The sequence below is a fragment of the Hippoglossus hippoglossus genome, chromosome 9 (assembly GCF_009819705.1).
Source record: "Hippoglossus hippoglossus isolate fHipHip1 chromosome 9, fHipHip1.pri, whole genome shotgun sequence".
Taxonomy (NCBI): domain Eukaryota; kingdom Metazoa; phylum Chordata; class Actinopteri; order Pleuronectiformes; family Pleuronectidae; genus Hippoglossus; species Hippoglossus hippoglossus.
Window position 1 is genome coordinate 13618395 of NC_047159.1, and position 23204 is coordinate 13641598.

The 23204-nt window shown below is 44.6% G+C and overlaps 1 long non-coding RNA gene across 5 annotated transcripts in view; it reads left to right on the plus strand.

Annotated features, from left to right (window-relative positions):
* Positions 1–740: 740 nt before the first annotated feature.
* The window catches only part of LOC117768417, an 81039-nt gene continuing 58575 nt past the window's right edge, over positions 741–23204 (plus strand). For all 5 annotated transcript variants that reach the window (XR_004615065.1, XR_004615062.1, XR_004615066.1 and 2 more), the window contains exons 1-2: positions 741–828; positions 1226–1322. This is a non-coding gene — a long non-coding RNA (uncharacterized LOC117768417). The remainder of the gene's footprint in view (positions 829–1225; positions 1323–23204) is intronic.

Here is a 23204-nt window from a genome sequence, read left to right on the forward strand (position 1 = left end):
ATCATAACTATAGTACAGAACAGAGGTTTTCAAACTGTTGGCTTGTGACCTCTTAAAATTAAGTATTGCTTACTTGTGACTTGTAATTGCTTGTTCTGACCAAGTGAACCAAAGAGGAATCTTCTTTTTAATGAAAATAATCAATAAGCCATCCAGATTTTCTAGCATATTTTTTTATATAATTGTGTATTACCTTCCAATCAACTTGCAACCCCTCAGATTTATCTTGAGACCTCTTGAAGGGGGTCCTGTCCCCCAGGTTGGGAAATTCAGATTTTTCTCTGTGATAATAACAGCTGATTTCTCCTCAAAGAGATTTGAGACATTTACAGACTCAACATACTAATAAAGAGTTCAGCAACTTGGGAAATGGTGGAGAGTTGGATAAGAAAGACTACAGCTTACCTTAGCAGAAACACTGGAAACAGGTAGAAACAGTTAGCCTGGCTGGTTAATCCATACAACAACCAATGAGGAGCTAAAATAACAATTTGACATTTTATGGTGGGTCATGTGACATAAAACATAAATTATTGTTTTTACACTTATATTTGATTTCATATCTACTATTGAAAATTAAGTTATTATATATACATATATAAAAAAACTAACTCAAGAAAGTAAGTTTCCTTAAATGTCCAACAAAACCCATTTCTCCACTTTACCGATTTTCCCCCTCCAATATAAAACGTTTTTTTTCCTGTAGCTACAATTTACAGATGTCCCATAAACGCCTCACCGTGCAGTGGAGTCGCTGTTGACAGATCAGAAGTTGTGTTTGAGTCCAACTCGTTGAGTCGTTTCTTTCGGACTAAGTGGATCATCCTGGTGAGTCAGCGGCCCAAAGCTTCGCATTGAGAGCTGAATATCGTGTTTCTGAAGCAGACGCAGTGCGGACATGTGTGTGTGACGTGACGTAAACATGCTCATCAGCTTCAGTTGTTTTACACTCAGCTGGTTTAATTGCGGCCTAGAAAGCTAAGCTAAGTGCGACATATCCTGCAGCTGTAGATCTAGTAAACCTGCATTTGATTATTTATAATAATAATAATAATAATTTTGTGTACACTGTAAGAAATAATAAAGGTGTGTTGATCCAGGTGTTAGAATGAGGTTAAGTCACACCAGGGGAGTATAGAACAATGGAGTTCATAAAAGTTATCATGAGGGTTAAAGTCTATAATGATAAACAGTGACCCTGAAAAAACTGTATGATTCAACATAGAGCTTCTTCTTCGTCTGTCATCTGGTTCATCACTGCTGCTCGAGGATCCTGTCTGGACGCTGACACATCTGGATGTTCCCTGCAGTCCAAAGGACAGGTAGGAAACAAGTGAAAGGACACTTCACTCAGGAGAATTCAATTTTATTTACACTTGTTTTTCCTGAGTCTGTTAACTTCAGGGAATGTAAAAAGAAAGAGAGGACGGATAATTGAATTGTTTCGCTCAGAAAGTGAATTGGGTTGTCTCCGTGTGTTGGGCCTGTGATGGCAGGGTTTCCGTTAGGTCTAGAAATCTATAATCTGAAGTTTTGACCATAAAAAGTCTTAAATACATTAAAATATCAGATATTTGGTTGGTCTATATATATTGGTTTAAATATGTCAATGTTCATTTAATGCTTCTTCCGTCACACTTAAATTTTGTATTTTCAAGAGAAATGCTTTGGCAGCATGCATGGTTTGTAATGGCTCTGTGTGTGTTCTCTTTCTCGGAGATAACAGATATTGGCATGCTTTACTAAAACTATCAACTAGACCAATATGGAACTAATAACTGGCTGTTTACGAACACCCTGGTCAGAATTTATTGGAGCACACTTCAGAATTTATTGGAGCACACTTGGCTTGGCTGTGGGAAAGACAATGGAGACAGAGTGTCTCTGTCTTTAGTTTGAGAGATAACGTAGCGTTTCCAGGGTTATTCTCTTTCAGGCTACTTCACTTTTTCTTTAATAATGGGGAAGTGCAAATAATTCTGGACATAGGTCTTGAATTTCTTACATTAACTATTTAAAAGGTCTCAAAAAGTCTTTAACTTGTTGATACTGACAGAAACCCTGGATGGGTTGGCGACCTGTCCTGAGTGTACTCTGCCTCTCCCCCAATGCCAGCTGGGATAAGCTTCACTGACTCTTAAAGGATAAGTGGTGTAGTTAATGGATGGGTGGATGAAGTGTTTGTATGTGAAACTTATGTGGTTTCTTTATTTAATCTTAATCTATTATCTTATAATAGTGTGTTCCAGAGAAATGATACTGAACAGAAAACCTTTAAAAGAATATGTTTATAGTATTTTTTGTGGTTGTGTGTTCTCTTTACCAAACTTAGTAAATGTAGTGAACCCAGAGATTCAAGTAAACCTGGAACCAAACACAGCTCTAAGCTCTCTAAGACATTTTAGAAAATCTGAGATATTGATACCTTTGATACTAAACCCAGGATCAGCAGCTTAGATTCTCCACCCAGGTAAAGGTTACATGTTGCACTGGCAGTTACAGACTTGATAGGGCAGCTGATCCTGCAGGAGTTTACAGTACACACTAGAAAGTGCCTTGGATGGATTGATTTGATGGATGGATGAAAATTGATCCCAGTATAATCGGTGTTAAAGACAGATATAAATAGACAGTGCTTTGTGGTTCTGTTTCATTGGTGACCAGGTAGGCTGCACATGTCTTGTAGGGGTGAGAAAGTGAAGTGAGGATGAGAGACAGCTCGAGCTGGGTAGTGATGGTTGAATCACAGTGAATTTCCACCTGCCAGTTTCGTAGGGAAGCACACCTCCGAGCTATGTGCTCGTCCACTGTCAGTCCTGCTTTCTGGCCAACGTACAGCAGAGGTTTGGAGAGACTTCAGCCGGAACATCACCTGACTGTGAAGCTCTCCCCTTACACTATAATGAACTAGCCCTGGAAATCAATCTGCTGTCTCCTGTGCAAGCAATATCATCTATTTGATCTTGATTGTGCATCAGTGGACCAAAACATACAAGTGAATGAATAGCACCGCATGTGTTTGCCATCCCTCTTTGTCATCCTGATGAAGACTCATGGGGTGAATAGTATAGATGACCAGAGCCTGGCAAAAGGAAAGGAGGCTAGTTACAGGAGGTGAAACAGGAGGAGTGAGACCCAGGGAATCCGGGATACCTGAGCTGGCAACTTGAGCCCAAGAGAAAACCTAATCCCAGGGGAGAGTGGTAGGACTGGAGTCAGGCCGGGTATGAGTCCAGCCCAGGTACGAGGACGAGCCAACATGCTGCTCAGAGTAGGATGAGGTTTCACTTCAATAGGATTAACAGGTGAGCCAAGCTGGTGGCTTATTCCGATGTGCAGTACACCCCACCTCGGTACAGTACACTCCATCACTGTGTGGGATGGGCGAGATACGGTGTGGTGTCCATTGGTTTCAGTCGGGAAAAATGAGGTTTCTCAGTCCACTCTGCGGGCTTGTATTCAATGCCTGCCCATTCCTTTGTTATCTCTCCTTGGCCGTAAAGCAGTCAGTGAAGTGGAAGGAATGTGAGGTATTTCCAGGGTCTGACAGGGGTGTGTGTGTGTGTGTGTGTGTGTGTGTGTGTGTGTGTAGTTGTACTTGTATCTTTATGAGAACCAGTTTGAGTTATGTGAGTGGAGACATGGAGTCAGGTTTTTTGGGGAAAGCAAGGATATTTGGGCCATTCCTTACAATTTCAAACGGCTGTTGAAGGGTTAAGACATGGTTTTAGGGTTACGGTTATGGAATTTGTTTAATGTGTGGGTGAGAGCAATGGTTGAGGTTTGGCATTTAGTTGTGATGACTAAGGTTAGGGTAAGGAGCTAGGGAATGGATTATGTCAATGAATGTCCTCACAGAGATAGAGGTATTTATGTGAGTACTCATTTTTCTAGTATAAACACTGACCTTATCAGGACCAGGATGAGGCAAAATGTCATTTCTGAGGTAAGATTTGAATTGTGGTTGGGTTAAAGTTCGGGTTAGGCATGAATTGGTCATGGTTAAGGTTAGGGATAAGGTTGTGGTTTGGCTGTTCACAATGAATGGAAGTCAATGCAAAGTCCTAATAAGGATAGCTGCGTAAACCTGTGAGTGTGTTTGTGTGGTAAGGGGGTCAGGAGGGTGGTCAGTCAGTGCCCACCCAAAGCACTGCAGCAGCATGATGCCTTCCCAAAACACATAAAGGAAGCCTTGTCTAACGCTCTACCTTCATTCACTTTCCTCTCAAAGATGCTGGGTTTCCATATGCTTTTCCCCCAGTTTCTTCGTATGCAGCGTCCTTCCTTTTTCCTCTCCCTTGATTTTCTCTCACACACACACAATTCAGGCACACACGCACTGACTTAACTAAACTGGCGAAAATGATAATTATATAAATCTTAATTAGTTTCCAGGGATTAAAAGTGTGTAGATTTGGTGAGTGAAGAAAACACTAACAGCTTGAAACCATGATTATCTCACTGCGTAGGTATAAAATTGGGGTTAATACCTGAGATGAAACAAACGGCTTAAAAGTCCCAAACCTCCCTGTGCCTGCCAGGGGATTCTGGCAACATCATAATGACAGGGAGTGAAATACAGTTCTATCACTGAGAGAAAACATGGAATAGTCACAATTTATTCCAGAGACACATTTCATCTTACTTGGCTTTATGAGTCTCCCTACATCTTCTAAATAAAAGATGATGAATTGCATGCGCAGCTGTGTCTCGTACAACAGGAAAAAATCTCCGTGTTCAATGATAGATAAGGTTTTTTTAAGGATAAAGATTTTCTTTCATCCCCAGTCATGCTTTCTCTACTTCCCTCGCTCTCTCCCTCCAGCCGCCCTCTCTCCTCCTCTGTGTTAATGCTGTTAATGTAAACAGTATTATTAAGTGTGTGTGTGTGCTTGCAGCGGGATTGAGATTTTAGGTGGCTTATTGACTGCTATCAGATTTCAGGTCAATGACTTCAATGACCAGACAGCCCAGAACAGGTATGGAAAGTGGAGAGCAGTGTGGTTGGTTCGTTGGCTGGCTGGATAGATGCCCTGACATGGGAAAGGATGGAGGGATCGCAATAGGAGATGCTTAATGGTGGCAGCAATATAAATGGCTTGGTATTGTTCACTATGGAGGCACCTGTTGGAAAATGTTAGGTTGTGGCTATAAAATAAAAATCCACAACGGAAGGCTTCATAAGACAAAAGATAAAACTGAGGGGAATAAAAGCATTGAAACATTGAGACATAATAGCCCGACCACAGTCGGCTATTTGTCCAGGGGAAAAAAAGTTGATTTCAAGTTTTGCTAAACCACAGTGCGTCATCACCTGGCAATTGGTTGTGGTGCTTGTCTGTATGGATAATATGCACCTGTCATAATGGCATATTGTTTGCTAATTGCACTTGAAAACAAGGGCCAATTGATTTTTGCTGGTCAGTCGTGCAATCCCTTTCTACTGCTTTAAGATAGCAATGCAGCAACAATGTGTGGATTTGCTATTCACACAACATAAACAGTAAACAGGATGGTTATGATTTATTAGAATTTGATGAGGTTAGTATTCCAGCGTTTGCTCTAGGATTGTGTCTGTGTTTGCTCGTCTCTGTTGCTCTTCACACATACAATCACATTTATTTAGTTATTAATTGATGTTGTCGCATCATTAATCCGGATCGTTCTGGTCACTTTAACACTGATGTCCTGGCTGAGTGCATCTTGTCTTGTGTGTAGCAGAGAGTGTGCGCAAAATGATGGACTTCTTTTCCATGTGTTTAAATACGTGTCTCGTGAACTGTGGAGCGAATCAAACAAACACAGAGTAAACTTCAGTGCTGTTCAGGTCCTGATAACCTGTGACTAGTGGTAGTGTTTATTGTTAAAGTGTAAAGTGAGTGCAGGTCAGCAGGAGTGTGGAGGGAGGACACTCAGACAGAGACTCTGACATGGTACAAACTGACCGCTGCGTCTGCTCTGTGTGCGAGTGTAAACTCAGAAGAGGAGACGAGATGAGGAAGCCACACGACTCGTTCAAATACAGAGACACACCAGCTAAATGTTTGGTGCACCGGTGCGACCAAGGAAAATGTTTAGTCGCACTTCACCGATTTTTGGTCGTATGAGCGATTAAAATGGTCGCACTCTGGAGCCCTGTCCTGGTATAAACCTATATAACAATAGGCAGGAATTCAGACCTATAGAGCAGACGCTAAACACAAAAAAATATTCCAATGCTTATCGTTGTATACAGATATTTTTAAAAGCCTATAACTTGTCAAAACTATAAAAAGCATTGGATTTGGTTGGTACCGTTATACTGAAGGTCTTGATGTTACAATGTCACTAGCACTCTGGGCTCCGCTACACTTGCATCCTCGGCTGGAGTTCACCTTCATCGTGCTTTCTCTTTGTGCTATTTGTAGACGGACAGATCAAAACAAATGACATAGAGATGATGGTTTTCTAAATTGGCAACTTCAAGGAGAGACATTAATTAAAACACACAGTCAATACCTTAAAGCATGTACTATAGTGGCAGTGGCTGTATATAAAAGCAGTAATTATGGGCTTTGATGATTGACCTTCATTTCTTCACAGTGAAATGCTGTGATAGGTAGACCCACCTTAGTGTTTTCTTCACCAGTGATAGAAGCGTCCTGACCTCCTTGAAATTAAATTTGTTACAAGAAGTCAAGTTCATCTTGTTTCTACTTTCATACTTACTACTACTTATAAATATTGACATGATGTTTGATCATCTCTTCACTTCACCCAGATCCAAAAGACATAGATGAAGACACAGTGTGTGTAAGTGATGGAGGTGGCGCTTTCTGAGAAGAAGGTAATTAAGACACCAGGATGCCATGTTATCCAAACCCTAACTTTTGAACCGGTGGAACATACAATGAAAATCATTTGACAGCTACATTTACAAGGTTAGACTATGCCGTTCTGTATAAAAGATATGAATGAATGTCTGCGTGGAAGATCTGAACATCAGAACTAGAACCAGAACAGCGGGACACACGCTGATGCCGTGGCACTACGTGTCATGCCTCTGATTCCAGAACTTTGGCATGCGATCTAAAATCACACTCGAGGGGTGGAAATATGCAAGCTAGTTTGGTTCAGTGTAAGCAAGCGTAGGCGGAATTACAACGGGTCCGCTTATGGTAATATAGTGTATATACAGGGTGCTTCTCCTCTCCTCTCACTTCCCTACAACCCTCCCTCCTCCCTCTCTTTGGGTCATTAGCATGTTGCTGATGGGGGCCGGTCATCCATTGAGCGTTGCAGGGAGGTTTGGCCAGGGCTGCAGCAGGCCTGTCAGGGCAGGTCATTAAGAAAACGACGGGTCGGGGAATACACAGACAAGGTTGATTGGTTTCCTGCAGCCGTCAGCAGAGCCCTGCAGCATCTCCTGACCCTGTGAGCCCCATCTAACCTGTATACACACATGCACACACACACACACACACACACACACACACACTACATGCACTGGCACATGAAAACACACTCGGAGAGTCACATTTGGATACACAAAATGCAGCAGCAACACAATATGTACACACTTGTTTTCCTGCCTGAATGATTGTTACACGCACGCACACACACACACACGCACGAATGCACACGCGCGCGAAACATACCAATAATTTAAGACCAGGAAAAGACAGGGAGCCATAGTGAGGTGATTACCTTGATCCTGATCCCCACAACCCAGCATGTTGCCACTATTTAGAACTGGTTCTAAAAGTGTGCAGCTCGGCACTAATCCAGACAGCCTGCCCACTTCTCCAACTCTCAGGTCCAGGGTGGAGCCAAAAGTCAATAGATCTACTGAGAGGACAACGACCTCAAAAGTTTAAAGCCACGATATTGTCGTCTATTCTTTGGAGTCGATGCTGAAGCAGCAGCAGCAACAACAACAACAACCAAAACTTGAAGTTGACCCCAGTTTTCTGGAAAGGTCATATGTGGGATTGGAGGCGGCTGTGTGCAGGGAGGGTCTCTGTCATGCGTGCATAGATGGAATGCTACCCAGCATCCAGCTCTGCTGTCTGTTGTGCTGTGAATGTCAAACCCAGGGGCTCTGGTGACACCAAGCCCACCCCCCCCCACTCCCTCCTTATGCCCCCTACTCTACCTGACCCTCCAGTCTCAAGCTGCCCTGGCCTACCTGATGAAAAGAACCTCCTGCCTGGGGCTTCTGTGCTCCAAATGAGCCCTTTAATAATGTTACTTCAAATGTCAAAGCAAGGCTTATTAGCACATGTGTGTGTTAATGGGCGTGGTGCATGGTGTTGGTGAGGGTGGGGGGGTAGAGCATCTTGTGTAGCTGCCACAGCCTTCCATCCATCCCTCAGTGTAATCAAATGCATTAATGTGTAAAAATGCCATTTAGCACAACACATCCGACTGCAGGCTGGTGAGGGGACGCTGATAGACAGATAGGGTTTGACTGACAGTCCCCGGCTGGGGTCTGTCTGTGGGTGTCAGTGACACACAAACCATTCTTCATGCTTAGGCTCAATCATGAAGCCGGCATCATATTTGTGCAAAAGTTATGCAGTGATAACACACCCAAAAAAGGACACTCCAACACACACATGTGAGGCAATTCACAAACTGTAAGATTAACCCACACACGGCGATTGTTAATGCACAATATAATTGCTAATGGGACCTGTCTTAGGGGTGAAGTGGTGTTAACCTCTGATCAACCCTAGGTCAACCACTTATGGGCTAGATAGAATTCATTACATTTCAGCCACTTCATCATCAGCATCTGACTGACCAATTTCACACCCGTGACAATGACAAACACATGAGTGGAGGGATGAACGAAGCGAGAGGCATTTTATCCCTTTTTACCTCCTAGGAGACCCCATTCAGTACATTTCTCTGTCTCAAATATTCACTCATTCTGCTTATAGACAGCCATTGCACCATGCAGGCCTGCTGATTAGATAGTTTGTTGTTTGCATTAATGATCCAGCCAAAAAGTTCCTCCAGTCAGCCAGTCGTCTAGCAAAGAAGTCAGCCAGCCTCCAGAATTGGATGTCAGGGAGTCTGTGTTTAACTCAGTGTGGCTGCCACAGCACAACACGGCCGACCAGGCGGCAATTAAGATGTTAATAGATAGCTTCATAAGGACGACAAACCGGAGGGAAGGAGGGGGGAAAAGACCCAAACCGCAACAGATTTCCAAGACTTCTAATTAATAGCGATGGCAATTAAAGCGTAATGCAGCCCTTTTCCCTCTGTAGCGCTCTCTCTCTCTCTCTCTTGCCTCCATTTGCCTTTTCTCACATGCCAAAAGCACTGGAGGCCTGTGACGCATCCTCTTTTAATGTTAAATTTCTCAGTGTAGCCTGTTGTTGGCAGTTTTGATAAAACAGCCGTGTCGAACAAGTGGGCAAAGAACTGAGTCATCTCCTCAGGGCTAATCCTTGCCTCAGATATTGTGGTATAGCTGTGTTTTTTTTGTGAGTGAACACAGGTATTTTGCATTTATATGTCATGTGCATGTATAATAGCTGTGTGTGTGTGTGTATGTCTGTGAGAGAGAGAGACAGCAGGGCCAAGCAGCAAGACAGGGGCAGGTGAATGATAGCAACTCTAATTAGCAGGGTGGTGGCTCCTGTGCTGCGCTGCTCCAGAGATGAGTCGTCGGGGACTCCGAGGTGCCAGGCTCAGTGGGGAGGACTCAGAAAAACAGCTTTAATTGGTGGAAGTTATTTATAGACGATGCACCTCTTTCAAGGTTAGTGGGTTAAGTCTGTTCAGGCCTCTGTGGGCACACCATCATGTTTGGTGGCAAAAAACAGACCGCTGCCAAAAAAAATCGGCCCCACCTACCCATCTCTCTGGATGATCATACACATGTTGAAAATCCAGTGCTGTCCACGCACAAACATACACGCTTCCCACTGCAGAACTGTATTGCTCCTTACCCGTACACCGAGACATGCTGTTGACACCCCCCGCTTTATGCAAGAGAATGTGAGAGAGAAAATAAAGAACAACTAAGAGAGGGAGCAAGAGAGTAAGAGTATGATAGGAAGATGTGGATGGATAAGACATGATGGGGAGGTTGCTCCTGGGTTGAATCCCTCATTGGAGCCGTCTTCATCTGCCGCCCAATCCTCCCAGGGGCCCCTACTTCTCCATTTCATTAGTTTGTCAGCCTGCACGAAGGATTGTGCATTAGGCCTTTAATTTAGTGGATAGCCAGAGGCTGGCTATGCTGCCTGGTGCGACTCACAGCTCCAACAGGCTGGAATCTAACTAGGATCAGCTTAGCTCAACCTAATGCAGCACAAACACACACACACAAAGCGCAGTGCACCCACCCAGTGAGAGATAGAGAGAGGGTGGGAGGTCCATTTATGCACTATATGTACGCATCAATCTGTGTAATGTGCAAATGGACAATGCACCAGCAAATGAAGTAAATCGCCTCCCTCCTTTGACAACACACAATGACTGTTATGCTGCTTTCAGACATGCACTGAACTCCGTAGTTCCAGTGTATGTTCTCCAGAGGGGGGGGGGGGGTTGTGTGTGTGTGTGTGTGTGTGTGTGTGCGCGTGTGCGCGCTGTCCGAGTAAGAGGATCCACAGTTTCTGTGGACTTTCTCTGCCTAGCCTCCTAGTATAATGTGTTTAGAAATCCAGGAGAAGTCAATGTGTGAACACAGCAGGAGATCCCCACTGGATTCACCACAAGCAAGTCGGGTGGGGTTGATGATGCTTCGTCAAGCGAGTTTGTAGTGATAAGAGTTGACAACGGTGTCTGTGTGTTGTAAAGAAAATCACGTGATCTCCGCAGCGGAGTTAAGAACAGAGTTGTGAACGCATCTGTGTAGAACATCCTGTTTTGTTGTGGATCTGTGAAAGGCAAACTGCGAGTAAACTCCGTCGCCAATTCTCTGGATTTTGTGTCTACAAACGGCAGCAGAGGCTGCACACCTGATGTACTGACACACACACACACACATACACCTATGTACTTGAGTGCAAGACCCCCCCCCCCCCCCCCCCCCCCCCCCACTATTTTTATGATTAAAATATTGGCTGTATGTGTATTTACCTGTTACCTAATTACTTATTAGTTTTCACTGTCCCTCAGATTCTTCTGGTGCATATTAGACTATTTATCCATGCATCCATCTACATGTATCCATCAGTAATCAATCTTATTAATCCACAGTATCAGATTGTAAAGAGCAATTATATAATCCTTTCGAGGCTCTATCCAGCAGCTTCCCTCAGTGAGTGTGAAGTGTTGCTAGCAGCTACATCGAAGCATCAAAAGCTTTTTTCTTTCACACTGGAGGAGATGCACTTTGAGGGCCTGTCTCTCAATGTCATTCAATGTATCTATTCAGCAAACTGACAGGCAATGTCAGTGCTGAGGACTGGATGGAGTGTGGGCGGACTTCCAACAGAACAACAACTGTATGTCACAGTGCAACAAACAACAAGTGCACATGTACACACTTGGTGATGGCCAGTTAAAAATACACTCTGTGCATTAGTGTGAAAGCTGTGCTCCCACACAGTGGCAGGGACACAATTACACCAAACAAAGAGCCAAAAAAACAAAGCTCCATGTGAGAGAGCAAAGTTGTCCATGCGACACCCCAGCTGAAAACGTCCTCTTACATCTTCTCTTGTTTTCATCCTAAAGTGCCGCTCCTTTTTCTCCGTGACCCTCCCTCTCCGACTTTTAACCCTCCAGCACCCCTCCTCCCTGACCAGCTCCTCAGCTTCCCTCCTCTTTTTTGGGGGGGATAGGAGGCTAAAGGGGGTTGCAATGGCTGCTGGTGAGGATGGGGGGGACCCTTCTTTTGTTTCCTGTTACAACATGCATTTCATGGGGAGGCCTGGCTTCTGACCCTGCCGAGCACACACTGCGCGGAGGCTGGGAGCTCCAAGGGAAAGGCCCATCTGTGGCATCCATCAGTGCTGCGCTCTCCCGCTGAGGTACTGTCAGAAGCCGGAGGGGGTGTTGGTGGTGGAGGGGAGGCTTGTGGGGGCGCGACAGGGAGGGGCCGGGGGGGAGTTTGTTGAAGAATGGGGATGAGGGGGGGTAAAATCAGGCCAAAAAACAGACTTGAGGATCACAAGGTCCCCCGAAATCTGAGGGGAGGATGGGAAGGGGGCAACTATTCTCTCTCTCTCTCTCTGTGTGTGTGTGTGTGTGTGTGTGTGTGTGTGTGTGTGTGTGTGTGTGTGTGTGTGTGTGTGTGTGTGTGTGTGTGTGTGTGTGTGTGTGTGTGTGTGTGTGTGTGTGTGTGTGTGTGTGTGTGTGTGTGTGTGATTGGAGCAAAGAGCGAAGAATAAACAATGAAACATATGGAACTCAAGAATCTCGATGGAAGTGGGAGTAAGGTGGACAGTTCTGACAAATTGCAGCAGGCAACATCTAGTTATGATAATTAAACTGCCACTGTTTCTGCCTATTGTTGCATAACATTTGACTATATGTCTATATATCTATACATATAAGTGTGTGTAATATGGCATTACACAATAGTACAACACTAAAGACAAACCACCAAAGCAGCATCCCTTTGGTTTACCACTTTAATTTCAAAGAGCATCTGAACATGACACACACACACACACACACACACACACACACACACACACACACACACACACACACACACACACACACACACACACACACACACACACACACACACACTCATGGATAGAGATGAAACAATAGTTTTACTTTTTGAGGGCATACCAGAAGCAGGTTTTCAGACACCAGGAGCCCAGGTAAAAAGCAGCTGAGGGTGGAACTGAAAGACACCAGATGTTGCCTTCCCTCTGCCATTCTTCTCTCGCCGAAGACTCTCTTATGTTGCTGCACATACTTGAGGTGCTACAGAGGCAGAAAAGTGGATTGGTTTGAAGGTCAGTTTAAATAAAAATACTTCAGCAAGTATGACAGGCAGGGTGTGCTCTGGATGAATGCAGTGCTCTCATGCCAGCTCGCTGAAACTGATTGATTGACTTGTAAGATGTCACGGACAGGTTGGGGAGGCAGGGAGAGCAGGGTGAGGTAGAGAGATGGCGAGGATATGGTTAGTGCTGGGTGGAAGATGAGACATATATATTTGTGTGCTTGTGTATGTATGTGTGTATGTATGAGAGACAAACAGTCATGCACGCACACAGCTGGCCAGCTCTGGCCTGGTTCTGGTCAGTTGCCCGTGGCCATGGCGGGCACAGGAGTCAGTTGTCAGCCTGTGACTGATTGATACAGACACCCCCCAGACCCCCGCCCCTTCGACACTCCCAAACCTCCACCTCCATCCCTCAATCCCTCCAGCCCTCTACATCCCTCCTCCTTTTCTTCAGCAGCTGGCCCATGCCTGGTGGGCATTTTTTAGAGGAGACGTGTTGAGGAGGGAGGGAGCGGTGGAAGACGGGGAGCCAGCCTCCATCTTGACTGTGGCCTCTATTAGAACATGCCCTCCTGTCACCCTCACTCAGCCACTCTGTTGGCTTCATATCTGTTAGCCATGTTAGCGACCTCACTGTGGTCCTTGTATCACTTCATCTGGCTTGCTGACAGCAGCCTGCTCATGGTCCCTCTGTGCCTGTTGTCCTGTCCAATGTGGCCTGGATGTCTCACTCTCCTGTGTGTGTGAGATGCAGTAGAAGCATGTTGGACCATGGGTGGTCCTGTTTCCTTCATTACAGAGGGGAACGATGCATTTGGGTGAAATCAAATCCCAAACCCTGCTCCGACCTGGTATTAACATACATCGCAAGTGGTCTGATAACACATTACGTCAGTTCACACCTGGCATTACAATGCCTCTCCAAGTGTCTCCTGTGATCACTTGTGATCAGATCTCACTTCCCTGCTCTATATGCAAATACACACTAATATAATTTCTGTTCCCAAAGACCAAATTATGTTTGAGCCAGTCTGAGTATACAGATGTGTCCATTGTCAGTGGTCTTCTCAGCCAGGAGGGGCTGAGAAAATAAGTGGCCACAAATAAATCAGCGTATGTGAAACACTGAGAAGTGTAATGCTATTTTCAGATAATCCAAAACTGTAGCAGGCCAGAGGACGTCTGCTCAGTAGTCAGTCCTTCAATGTTGAAGCATTTGTGTTGACACTGCTATAACAATATTCCCAAATACATCCCAGATCACCTCTGCGCATTGGTATGAGTAATTGGATCTCATATGCATTCTAACCTTTTGTACATTCCAGCGTCTACTTAGTGAACGGATCACCTAACAGGAACGTTAATATTAGATATGATCAGGGCCCTAGATATTGTTTTAAAAGGACACACACATGGAGATTTTTTTTAAGTCTGAGAAAATCACCCTGATGATGTCACCAGGTTTGAGCTATGAGACAACAAATGTTCAACGGAAAATCTGTGTTACGCTTTTGGCCTGTAGAGTTTGATAGATGTGGTGGTTTATTTGGCAGGAAATACGCAGTTATGCTGCATTGTGGGAAATATAGTATCTGCTGTTTTAGGAGTGTGACCCATACAAGCGACTAAAAGTTTGTCTGTATTGCATCTATTTTTTACCATTTTTTAAAAATCTGTTTCTTGTATGTCATTGGACTTTAAGGAAGTGCAATACTAAATGGCTCAATTACCCCTTTAAGTCCAAAATTATAGGACTGTATGTTGTGCCGAGGTCCTGCTGAAGTGAAATCCCCCAAAACAAAAGCTGAAATACAACACAGAAAATACTACAATAATCATGGCGTACACCACATGTGCACATATACCTTGAGCAGCAGACTCCCTGCCTGCTGCACCATTTAGTGTGTTTCTCCCCAACTCTTGTACCCCGTTCACTGTCTCCTTCACTGTATCTATCAAATAAGTTAATTACTTTAAATAACTTTCAAAACAACAAATACAAGAACTTTCTGATCTTATGCTCTTATCTTCAAGATGTGCTCTGTTGTAGGGCTGGGCAATAAAACAATATTGCAAATCTAATTTTCATCAATATAACAAAAGTTCAACATATATTGAAATTTATTGATGCATTATGCAACACATAATTGATCTACCTTAGATTTGTAAAATGTTTTGCTGTTTTTCAAGAGTTTAAAACCACAACCTTCACTTAGAAGCAAAAATCAGTCCTTAAACTTAAAAGAAATGACAATGTGACATTAACAGTGATAATTACCGATGTAGACCTAATATGAATATTTTTTATCTTGATATAATGTTTGGCCATATTGCTGAGCCCTACTCTGTCGGTTCCTTAAATTTGCCTTCCACAAGCTCTGTAACCTAGTTACGATTGTGGTTAGAAGAAAACATTGACTTCTAGCCGTCTCCTGTGTCACAAGCTGTAAACCTCTCACTATCAAATCAAAGCAGAAATGCATGGCCACTAGAGGTCCTTGTCAGGCACATGTAACATTTGTCAGTAGTTTTCGGAATTTAGGAAAACAAATGACCGATTTTCTTGTCTGGACAATTGTTAACTGAACAGCCAAACATTTCTGTATCTTCATCGAGGCTAATTCATCAATGCTAACTGCTGAATATTCATAGAATATTACTTTATATTTGGACCCAGGAACATCCTGTCTGATCTGCTCTTTTAGCCTTGTTTTATCGGAAGCTCATTGTTTATATCTCCATTGAGATCTCTCTTCCAATATCTGTTTTTGTCTCTCCCTCCATCTCCTACCCTCACTGTCTGTCTGTCTCTCTCCGTCTATCTCTTTCCCCCTGACCAGTGTGAAGTGTAATTGAAGGAGCAGTCTTCACATGGCCCACAGGCATGGAGGGGACATTGTGTGCGCTGTGGCGGCAAATTGCTCTCCTTGCTCTTCTGAGCCTGTACCTCGCCTTCACTTCTCTCCTCCTCCTCCTCCTGCTCCTCTCCTCATACTCTGCCCATCCTCTCACTACTTTATTAGTCAGCCCTCTCTTTCACAACTTTCAACTCCCTTCCCACACCATCCTCACACTCAACTGTTACATCTTCTTCTGCTCTCCTACAGCTTTAAATACTTCATATGATTTCAACATATTGAAATGCATGTGTGTTTTATAAGTGAAAAAAAAAAGAAGTGGCATGTGAGACGAGAGAGGCAATAGAAACCTCTGAAGTTTCACCAAAGATGACATCACCTGGTGCGACACCACTGCGAAGTGTCTGGAAAAGACCACATAATTAATTATTCAATAAGTTTGTTAGTCAGGCTACGTGTTGGTCTGCCAGTCAGACTGTCCAAAGACAGCGGTGGAGGAAAAATCTGGCAAAGTCTTAGCCACACTTGAGGAGGAATTCAGGGTGCATGAGGGAGAAAGCGAGTAGAGGGGGAGTGAACACACCCTCTTGGGTTAGTGGAAGTGACAGAGCGTCTATGATAGGGGATGCGAGAAGTCTCCAATATGAAGAGCGGTTTGAGCAGCCTGCCTGGAGAGAAGCACACAGAGCAGCTACAGAGGATGAGTGAGGGAGATAGACGGAGGAGAAAACCTGAGGGAGGGAAAAATAGGGAGAGGGGAGAGTGGTATTCGGGCCGAGACGAAGAAGCGCATGCTTCATTAAGTGAGGAAGTAATCCTGGCTAATTAAGGCTCTCCATGACAGCACTGTCAAGGATGACTGATCCTTCAAATGGCACCTCCCTCTCCTGACTGACAGCCAGCCTGCTCTCACTGCTTTGAAGGTGAGAACTTTCTTACTTATTCCCACAGCTTTTTTCCCTTTGTCGCCCCTTATCCCCAATTCAAAGTGTTTTTCTTTGTTTTTGTGTCTCATTATTATTTTTGTAGGCAAGTATGTGTTTGTAAAGGAGGGAAACGCATGTGATGACTTGCGTGTGCATTTGTGTGTCTACAGATATGCATGTTTTCTTGCATACAGTGTGTGTGTGTCCGTGGGTGTTTGCGTGTGTATGTTTCTACGTGCGAAGTAATTGCTGCAGTACCTGGGCAAAATACTAGAGGAAATCAGTAGATGGAAGGCACAGCCCATTGATTGCTTGACTAATTAATCAGCTGCATTGACTCCATGTGGATCCAGGCTTACTGAGTGGAGGTTTGGCGCAGGGCCCCTTTATGAGCCCATAATGATTCTTCAGCCCACAGGTCAGGGCCTCATCTGGCCTTTAGCACAGCTGTGGTAATACTACACAACATTGAGGCTTAGAAAGTAACTGTGCCCTGGCTCAAAGCTCGTCCTGTCCTCGAATGTAAACCTGCCATTGTGACATCAATGCATCGACCCAAGCAATATAGCCATGTTTTCTCATTTTTTTCGAGTTGCAGCGTGTTTAGCTCTTAGTTACAAGATTCATTTCCACAGTGGGGTGCGTTCTTTGCATGATCCATTGCGAGCACCAAGTAGACACCCTACAACCACATGTGTGCAATGACCTATGCCTTTCACAGAGGAGCTATGTTGATAGTTAGTGTCCCCCTGCAGGAGAGCGCACATGAAACAGCAACCTGAGCTGAAACCAGAGAGAGCAGAGGCCATGGTATATGACCCAGACGCCCAGACAGGGTTGTACTGTCCTGCCTGACATCAAACCTTGCCCCCTCCCCAAGCTCGGCTCAACCTGGCTCAGCCTAGCCTGTCCCAAAACACTACGACAAGCCACTCGTAAACATGCCTATAAAAGTCCTGTTTGTATAGCACCAGAAGGCGGCTCTGTCCCAGCCCCCAGGAGGTCACTCACATGAGCAAGCCCTCTCAGAGTTGGCCGACTATCTTGGGGCTGTGGCAATCTGAGTGTCACAACAGGTGTCTCTATGGGTATGTGCTGCACAACTTCTGTGTGTATGTACTGTATCATTGTTTCAGATTTTGTTTACTCCCAACGTATATATGAATCACTAGTGTGCAAGAAAAATATTCAACAAAATATAGATTTTTCTTGAATATTTTGTGCAGTGCATTGTTTGTAATTATACACCAGGACGCAGTGGACCGTGACCGCGATTCCACATATTTATAAAGGTAATGATATATATGCGCAGGTTTTTGCGCGTGGATGCATATTTTTCCGAGAGTGTGATTCTGTGGGTATGTGCACAGATAATGTGCATGAGTCCACTTTCCTCAGCTCTATGGGGATTTTTTAATGGGTGGCTGCATTAACACAGCCAGGCTCTAATAGCCTACTTGAGGTTCTTTTTTCCTTGGAGTGCCAGCAACTCATGAAATAGATGATTTAACAGCAAGAAGCCTCTTCATCACACGCAGAGTTGGAAATAAAAGCCAACTGGAGCTGAAGAGGCATTGAGCTATCATTTTATGGGACTGGGCATCAGTTTATCCATCCACTATTATCCAGTATGAACAGATTACAGGTAGTAGTTGTTTGAACATGTCTGGGAGGTTAGAACGAGTTAACTCCTTCTTCTGTTCATATTGTCCTTTTGTATGTATTGAGATTCATTGTGCAAAAGTGAAACAAAGCAATATTATATACCTTATTGCATGTTAATAGGTGTATGGAGGGCTGGGTGACAAAACAATATCAATAATTTTTGCAATATAATTATCGATGTAAGTCTTATCTATGCAAGTATAGTAAGGAGACATAACACATAAATTAATCTTCTTCAGATTTGTAAATATTTTGGGGTTTATCACGTGTTTGTTATTTTCTGCTCATAAAATTTTTTTTAAAACTTCAACCTTCATTCAGGAGCAAAAATCTGAAATGATTAATTGACATTGATCTTGACAATTATCAATATCGACTGATGCTTCTTCCTTTTTTGAATTTTTGCCATATTGGTCAGCCCGGTCATACAAGTATATATTTCTGGTTATGCTTGGCTGCCAATAAAATGGTCGCCTTAAAAACTACATGGCAGTGTCAGAATAGCTGGCCGTGAGCTGTCATGCTGCCACTGCTGTTGCTGCTGCTGCTGTTGAGATGGACAACAGTGGCTTTCTCCTATTCAATCCCATAAGCTCCCTCTGTAAGCTCCCTGGTTCCCTCGGGTGGCTGGACTGGAGCTAAAGCACTAAGACCCAGGCAGTTAAAGTTTACAGTGTCGTAAAGAGAACTCACAGGGCCAGCCCTCTAAAGATAACGCTAAATACACAGTGATTACAGTGTATAGTCAGTGGGTTGGTTGGTACTTGGTACTATACGGACGGACACAAAGTTGATTTGTAAGTTTTAACTGTGCGACATGTATGAGCGTAATGTCTCTGAGGCTGAAAATGTGCTTCTGTGCTTGGACTCAAACACACACCACAAGTGTGGGTGTGTCCACGTGTCTGTAGCTGTACATACACCTAGTAACGAGCTGTACTGGCTTAACACCTCTGAAGATATGCTGACTGTGATTGATTGTACAAGTGATACCATACGATAAGATATTATCATAGAACTTTTCCCCCAAAATGATCATTAGCCTGGTACCCAGTCATTGTTAGTTTATGATGCCTGTGACAAACACTGCAAAAACGTAGAATAATCCACACTTAGGGAAACACATGAAGTGTCTGTGACTTCACATCCCCAAGTTTCCAATTTGCCGCTCACCAGTGATGTCTCGTTTGTGTGTGAGCGCATGCATGTGTATTCGTGTGTCTCTGACTGTGCGTGGGAGAGCAAGAGAGAGGACTAGAGAGAGCGAGTGATTGTGTTTTAGAGTCAGTGAGCACATAGGGCCATTTTTAACCACAGTCACAAGACGCCAGTATAGGGTTAGAACAGAGATGAGCTCCTTCTCTCAGAATAGTCCCTTGGAGGCCATGAGGCCCCCGCCACTGACCCTGGTCTGCATTCCAGTTGGCAGACACACAGTTGTTGGGTCAGACATGGTTCCTGTGCTGGCTAGGGACAAGATGACATGGAGGGGGGGCAGATAGTGATGCAGTGTGGCCCATTTTACCGCTGACAACTGTACTCCATTTTACACGCCCCTATATGGGGAAAAAGAAAAAAAAAGGTGTTGTAGTGCCTGTTTTTACTTCTCCACTTTCTCTCTTTAAACTTTTTCTAGTCGCGATCACTTTTTCTCACAGTCTCCCACTGTATACAACTTGCTTCACAGCTTGAGAGCTTCTCTATTTCAGTTTTGTAACGAAATTGGTCCCTAAATCAAACATCCCTGGCCTTTCCATGCAGCTAACCCTCTACCTCCCTGCACCCCACCCCCCGAAGCTTAACCATAAAAATATCCCTCTACTGCTTGGGTGATGCATGTCTGGAATAGCTTCCATTGGGAATCAAAATATCTAAATACAGCAGGACAATTATGAGTGTAAGACAGAAGGGTCACGGGAAGGTGAAGGGGAACAGCAACAGTTAGGAGAGGGTGTTTCATTCACAGCTCAGAGGGTTGTACTATGTCAGGGAACAGAACAGATTTTTGTGTAGTGTAGTAGTAGTGCCATAGAAGACACTGACGAGATGTCCATGTGCTGTAAACAAAAACATTTGATCTCCGCAGAATTTATACATTACGTCCTGCCTCTGACTTCTGCACCACCCCTCACCTGATGCTCTGAAGATCGCTGTGTTGTGGAACTGTCTGAGCGGAGAATCTCCTGCTTTTCTGATTATGTGTAAAAGGCAAACTCTGAAGAAGGTCTGGACATCATCTGGAGTTCACAGCTTTTACAGATTCAGTGCAACAGGATTTTTCATATAAACGTTGAATGTCTGATCTGTTTCTTCAGCACTGTGTTCCATATTCTCACAGTTACAGACACCTGGAAATGTCCAGATGAGGAACAGAACCTTACTCAGGGGTGTTGTAGCAGCGGTTGCTGCTTTCTCCACCCATAGTTTTACAGCCCGTCTGGTAATTTCAGCCATCGTCACTTCAGTCACAAGCCAGCTTCTCTGACCTCCGAGCTACCGCTGCCCCTTAACACAAGTGTTACAGACACACAGTTTGGAGACTGGCTGTGTATATGGAGATTGAGCACTGATCTGGTCTCCCCAGTGGGAATGAGTATATGGAGTGGTATGGAAGTGTTGTATGGACTCTGTCTTTTATTTTCAACACTCCACTCCCAGGTGGTGACAGCCCAGTGCTAAGTGCGGTAATAGCCAATTGATTTTGTTCTCTTTTTTTGTTGGTGGCTAGACATAAATCAAAGTGTCTGTCAGGACCCCAGTGTAGTTGGGAGGGAGAGAGTGCGTGTGTGTGCGCGTGTGTGTGTTTGTAATGGGGGTTGTGAGGGTTTTGTTTGGACTGGGAGAGTGTCAACAATTAATCCAGCCTCTGATCTGCAGGCCACTGCTCTCCTGACCCTCAGTCACAATCCATCCGCTCCAATTGGGACAGCTTCACGAAAGGGCTAAAATCAACACAGAGAATCTGACTGCTAGGTTCACTCCTCACCTTGTAACTGATTCCGTCTTTAATCCCTGAAAATGTCTCTATATAGAATAAATAGCTTCCACATTTATATTTGAACACAAAGTAATTATGAAAATCAAGTTTTCCTAATTGGTTTAATTAGATTTTGATAAAGCGTTTTAGCACATGCTGCTCTTTTGCACATCGTAAAACAGGTTCTAAAAATCCTTCACAGGAAAATGTTGAAGTATAGCTACAAATCCCCAGCCCCCTCCCTCAAGAATCCAAGACACGGGGAAAGAGGTGGAATCATAGAAAACACAGATGTGAGCAACACTGGAACCATGTTAATCCTTTTAATTCAATTATGGTAAATAGGGATGGAGCTTCCTTCTAAACAAAACACAATATGCAGGAGTTCAGCAGGCATTGGCAGGGGGAGCCTCTGATGTAGAAAGGCTACCCAGTGGGAGGCCTGGTGGTCTCCAGGGATACCTACCAGCTCCCTAACCCCCTACTGGGGCTTTCCCCCTAAAGGCTCTCCCTGGCCCAGCATTTGCCTGTGGAATAGGGTGGCAGAGCTGGACAATATGCCTGAGACAATGGGCTCTGAACCACACACAGTGTGCCTATAAGGCCAGCTGTGGCCGATCCTATACAGACCTAATGGGGAAGTGGAGGGAGAGGAGAGGGATGTTGTGTTAAGTTTCAGGAGTGAGTTTTAAACTGAGCTCTGCCAAAGTGCTTTGGGGCCTGGCCGGATCATTCCTTCTGAAATGGTTCTGTGCAGCAGTAACCTGCTAACCCAGGCCAGACTGACACCAGCACCTCCTCTGCTATGAAAGAGAGTGTCTGTTCCTTGGGATGAACACATGACAGAGAGGGAGAGGGGGCTGAGAAAGGGAGTATGTTTTTGAAACAGTTAGACAATCTGTTTGGATTAGGCCCACTGCCGAAGAGACATGGAAATGATGGGCAGCTGCGACGAGGGGAGGAGAGGAAGAGACGGGTGGAAGAGGAGAGGAGAGATGGAGGGAGACAGATGGAGAGGAAAGGTGGTGGAGGGGTTGAGTAGAGGCAAGGGGGGGAGCTGAGGAGAGGAGAAGGGTCGGAGACTGGAATCTCAGGATCTAAGGCTCTTTTGGCTTGATGGTTCCCAGATGTTGTAGGCCCCCTCACCCCTCCCTCCCTTCAGTGTTTCTCTGCTGCAGTGAATACACAGGAGCCCAGTTAGCCATGCGGGACAGATGGGTCAGTGGCTGTGTGGAGATGGGCCTCCTGTGGACCAGGGGAAATGGGAGTCGAGAGGCATCCTCTCCTAACAGACGTAGGCCATAGGGGGCAGACCTGGCTGTGTTTTCTTATCCTCTCTCCACCCCAGGTAATCTCACAGGGTGAGGGTCTGCATGTGTGAGTGAGTGCATGTGTGCATTGAGTATCCATGCATGCATTTGCAGGTATGCACATGCTCAAACATGTGTTTTTTTGTTGCCACAAACCGTGCAACAACTTAAAGTGCATGAATAATAGTAGAGTTAAAGAAATGTGCATATTTCTATGCAGTAATCTATGGTGTGTGTTCGTCAGGTTACTGCAGTACCTACATTGCAGACTGCAGGTGCCTGGTCACATTGTAGCCAGCATTGAAATTCAGGCGCTGCTAGATTTACGGCCTCTGGCTGCAGCCGGCCATGTTTCAGGATGACGGCATGTTCTCGTCCACCTATCTGCTAAAACGCTTACACTCCTCAGCTCTGCGCCACAGTCTCTCCCGCCTCAGTCCTCCTCAGCAGCAGAAAGTGTTGTGGCCGTATATTAGCGAGTTGTTGACTGGCCACTGAAGCACACATTTATCAACATATTAGAAGGTGTCAACACATGAACAACAGCCCCTCAGC